Source organism: Sinocyclocheilus rhinocerous, unplaced genomic scaffold (assembly GCF_001515625.1).
Source record: "Sinocyclocheilus rhinocerous isolate Xijiao unplaced genomic scaffold, SAMN03320098_v1.1 scaffold580, whole genome shotgun sequence".
NCBI lineage: Eukaryota > Metazoa > Chordata > Actinopteri > Cypriniformes > Cyprinidae > Sinocyclocheilus > Sinocyclocheilus rhinocerous.
In genome coordinates, this window is record NW_015670982.1 from 809373 (window position 1) to 815040 (window position 5668).

Here is a 5668-nt window from a genome sequence, read left to right on the forward strand (position 1 = left end):
TTTTTTTTTTTTGCCTGCAATTTAATCTCTCCTCTCTCTGTTTATTGCAACTTCATTCTTTCCTGTGGTGCGGAACAACCTGCACTGGATCCAAAATCATGTCCTGTCAGAATACATTCGACAAATATGAAAACTATTAAAGGGATAGTTCAACCACAAATGAAGATTACCACATGATTTACTTACCCTCAAGCCAACCTAGGTGTGCTTTCTTCATTCAGACGATTGCACTCTGGGTTATATATAAAAAAATTTAAAAAACGTCCTGGCTCTTCCAAGTTTTATAATGGCATTGAATGGGGGTCAAGATTTTGAAGCCCAAAAAAGTGCATCCATCCATCATAAAAAAGTATACTCCACGTGGCTCCAGGGGGTTAATAAAGGCCTTCTGAAGTAAAGTGATGTGTTTGTGTAAGAAAAATATCCATATTTAAAACTATATAAACCGTAAACTCTAGCTTCCGCTAACTGTCATACGTGTGTTCACTACAGAGTGGTGTTCCAGCGGATGACGTAGTTGTAGCGTAAGCTCTGGTGAGTAGTGACAAACACAGAAGTGCAGAGGAGAGAGCAGAACAAAAGACCGATCATTAGAAGTACAAAGCAAGGAATTGTAAAGAAAAATGTCAGAGGATTTCGATATAAACCAAGAGGAGACTGGTTTTCCTTTGTTGTAAACAAAACTTGGTTCTCGCGAAACTAGCATATTCTGACTGGAGCTTATGCTACACCTAAGTCCTATGTTGTCCGCTGGAACGCCACTCTCTCTTGAACGTGTGTACGACAGTTAGCGGAAGCTAGAGGTTACGGTTTATAAAGTTTTAAATATGTATATTTTTCTTATACAAATGCATCGCTTCACTTCAGAAGGTCTTTATTAACCCCCCAGAGCAGTGTGGAGCACTTTTTATGATGGATGGATGCACTTTTTTGGGCTTCAAAATCTCAACCCCCATTCACTGCCTTTATAAAGCTTAGAAGAACCAGGACATTTTTTTAATATAACTCCAAAATTTAGGTCTGTGAATCTTTGGGTAGACAGCTAATCTAGGTTTCAATCAGTTTCAATTCAATAATAGGTTTTCGATTCGATTCAATTTTTGCAAATTCGCAACGATACAATTCGATTCGATTCACAATTAAATTCGATTCGATTCGATTAACGATTTGATTCTGCATTCTTTAAGTGCATTCACAGGATTATTTAAATGCTTCCCCTAAATCCTTTAAATGCTTAGTCGGGGGGCAAATTACACAGAAGCCTTCATGGTTACAGAACCATAGGTTAGAAAAAAAACACGTTTGTCTATTGTTAGATGCTAGTTTAATGATGCTATGGCATGACATGGCATATGTAGAAATTTATGTAAGCCAAGATTTTAAAAAAGAGCTTTAAAAGTATTATATAGCCTAACATTTTGTCACACCAGGGGCATAGCCATCATTTCAGAAGTGACAGAAATGTCAAATACAATAATTTTATGTAGGTATGTATGTATTATTATTATTATTTTTTTTATTTTACAAGGAATTCTTTTCTTATCTCTTACTTTGAATTTGCTATAAGAAATCAAATACACTGCTGCACAATAATTAATCATTTGTAATATATAATTTTTTCCTAATGGCAATTGTTGTTTGATTGTTATGATTGTTTTATATACTACAAACAATTATTTAAATTTTCTGCACAGAATAAGGTAAAAATATATATATATACTTTATAGTTTCAACAACAAACAAACAAACAAACAAAAGGATTAAGACCTTAAATCGTTAACAAGAAAAGTACAAATATCCAGTGCTACATTAGTATCATTGAGATACTAAATTATAATTCTACATAATAAACTATTATTTTGCGAATATTTTAAATTCATTTTTTATTTTTATATTTTGTAATATTTGTGTTCACTCAGAGTGTAGTGCCTTTGAAGTGTTTTCTTGTGGGAGTTTCTCTTTCCCAACCAGGTAGAGAATAAAGACTTAAGTTTTCAACAAAGAGATTGTTACCCAGGGCATTTTTCTTGTTCTCTCCCTGGTTTTCTCACAACTTGAGAGAGTGTGAGTTTGATTGTTTTCTGTGTAAAACAAAAACTTATTAGAAAATAATGCCACGTGGGAAAAGGTGTGGAGTGCAGTTAGTTGCTATTTCAGAGGTAACCACCATCATAGCCATATCAAAACAAGTCTCGCAATGCTGGGAAAGCCTGTTCGGAACAGCAGGGTGTAGAAACGGTCCATCGTAAGGTCCACACCAGCAAAAATCTCACACTCCCCTCCTCCCGGCTAAACGTTGCCACAGCACCAGCTGTTAAAGGAAGTCAACTTTTGCCTGCAGCAACACTAATGTGAGCATCTGAGAAAAACAGTTGTTTACTTTGTTTGAACTATGGATGCTTGAGCCCTGGGGAGAGAAGTTTTCTTTGCACGTCTTTTGGTTCTTGACTCTGTGACAAAGACACAGATGAATGAATAACAATGTCATTTTCCCCTGCTCTTTTTTCTTCCTACCCCACCCTCTCAAATAATTTATCAAGTCTGTTTAAGTTGCAGTGAGTGCAGTAAATTAGATGTGACACACAAACTACATCATTATTATCATTTTCTTGGTGGCTTCTTTTTTCTTTTCAACCAACAGCCTCCTCATTCCTGTTTAATTGCAGCACAGCAAGAGACCAAATTCACACGCACCAGCAAGAAAACAAGCAGAGAGAGAAAGATATATTCTGTATTAGAATAAAGAAGTAGGGAATATAAGCATGTAGTGTTTGACTAGGATATATCATATGGCATTGTGGCAGTTAGGCCACTGAAAAAAATAAATAAACAAATAACTTCACACTGCTTACCCTGCTGAGAGGATGGTGAAGCATCATGGTGAAGCAATTGTGCCATTTACAAATTATAGTTTGTATTACATGTAGTGGTCAAATGTTTGGAATAATTAAAATTTGTTTAATTATTTTCAAAGAAGTCTCTTTTGCCGATCCTTCAGAAATCATTCTAGTATGCTGATTTAGTGTTCAAGAAACCATTTTTATTATTAGCAGTGTTGAAAAAAAACTGTTTTTTGCTAGTTTTATGGAAACCGATACATTAACATTCAAGCAAGGATGCATTAAATTGTTACAAAATAATGTTACAAAAGATTTCTACTTAAAAGAAATCACTGAACTTTTTGATTCATTAAAAATGTACCATTATTAATAATTGAGAGCCAATAATAAGTAATAATAACTGAGCACTGAATCAGCATATTAGAATGATTTCTGAAGGATCAAGACTGGATTAATGGCTGCTGAAGATTCTGCTTTGCCATCATGAGTTATAGTTATCTTAAATTACTGTTTTTACTGTATTTTTCATCAAATAAAAGCAGGCTTGGTGATCATAACAGACTTCTTTCAAAAACATTAAACAAATCTTCATTATTCCAGACTGCTGACCGGTATATATTAGGTAGCACTTTAGTATAGTGACCAATTCTCACTATTAACTTGTTGCTTATTAGCATGCCTATTATTAACATATTGGCTGTTTGTTAGTACTTATAAAGCATTTATTCTGCATGACCATATTCTACATCCTACCCAATACCTAAACTTAACAACTACCTTACTAACTATTAATAAGTAGCAAATTTGGAGTTTATTGATGCAAAAGTCGTAGTTACTAGCTAGTTAATAGAGATAATTGGACCTTAAAATAAAGTGTGACCAAATATGATTAAAAGTATTCAAGATCTAAAATAACTTAATATTATTTAAATGTTGTTTAAAAGTGTATCGTAAATTTCCATCTAAAAACTATAAACAAATGCAGATTTATGATTTGACAAAAGACAAAATCATAGTTTAACCCACACCAATCTCTGTCAATTTGGTGTTTTGTTAAAATAATTATTTGTTTATGTGTCCCTTTAAGTTTGACCTTTTAATTATTTCCAATTCCATTCAACAATGAATAACTATTGTCTATGAAATTGCTGTCACTCAGGCCATTAAAGTGAGAGCCATGCTTACACTGGTGTCAAAAAAAAAAAAAGAACTGCAGTACACTCTTAGGGTTTGGGTCATCTGGCTGCATGTCTCTTCCTTTCCACACTTGAGACATTATAGATGGCACTCAGCACAAACCACATCTTGAAGTTTCAGCTGTGCCGGAGCTGATAAGAGCACCCTATAATTTATGGATCAGCATGAATGTAACTGTTATTCCTTTTCAAGTTAACATCAGCTATTTAATCCAGTCTCTTTATCCAACTGGTCTTGATCCAGTCATTAACCAACATCCTCATACAGTAGATTCTGATTAAGCAGTCAAACAGCCAAGAAACTGAATCTTATTTCAATCTAGAAATAATAGTACTTCATCAAGATTCTTACCTTTACAAGCAACAATTATTATTATTATAACAATTTGACCATAAAATGCATAAATCCCTGAACACTTAGTTTTAAAATAATCACAAAAACTTTTAAAGGTTTAACAGTAATATCTTCCCAAAATGCATTTCTCTTTCATTAAAAGACTCATGTAATGTAAAATGGTAGATTCCACCATCACACCAGTTTTTACAATGTTTGCCATCATTTGAAATTGCGATACAGCGGTTGCATTGGTGTGCACACACCCAAAGCAATCCACTCATTTACATATTGTGGCTTTAAAGGCACTTAGCGAGGAAACACTACTGCATGTCAGTATCACTCATTGAAGCGAAGATGACTTGTTTACATCCCCTGCGATGCGAAGGTGATAAGGGAGAGAAAAGTAAGGGAAAGAGAAAAAAGATGAAACTGTAAATCCTTATCAGGAGGGAAAGGCAAAGGAGAAAGATGAGCAAAGGGGCCCTTAGATCAAAGCGCGACAAAATGTGCCGAGTGTTGACTCCAGGTACTGGGACGGGTCCGACTCACCTCGCTGTCACTTCTATCTCTTTCATCACCCAGGGCCTTGCAAAACAGGATATAAATAAGTCATGCTTAATATTGGCACACCGATAATGGAGAGGAAAAGGCCCCAGAATCAGAAAGGTGTCACATTAAAAGCAAAGTGTTTGAAAGGAGCGATTCTGACTTTTTCCTTTTCCCCTCGACAAGATTTTATTTTTCAAAGTGGCACTAAAAGCTTGAAAGACTAATGTTGCTGTAGTGTTGAGGGGTTAGACTATTGCTGAATACACTCGGAGGATAGATTATGCTCCAAGAAGAAAATATTTCTAAGCACAGGCACAGAATCGAATTTCAGTTCTTGAAAACATTGCACATGATAGGTGTAGTTATATAAATCACCAAAAACAGTCTGTGTTTTTTTGCAGGAGGAGGCTGTTCTCCACCTAAATTGTGATTCTACAGATTTTTGAGATTATATAACCTTAAAAGCTTGTTCACGCGCGCAATTATCGCCGACGTTTAACGCCTCGTGACTAAACAAAGGGCGCCAATGTGAGTGTGCACACAGACGCGCAAAACGCGAGGCGTAAAAGCGTCATTTTTTAAAAAACGCCTCGGGCTCGCTTTTTTTTTATTTGACGTGCCGCGTTAAAAACATGGCCGACCAATGAGATTGGCGCTTTTGTTCACGTGCCTGGAGCTGCTGAAGTTACAGTAAAACACGACTTGGTGGCGCTCAAGCACAAAACGGTCTTGCCGAGCACACATTG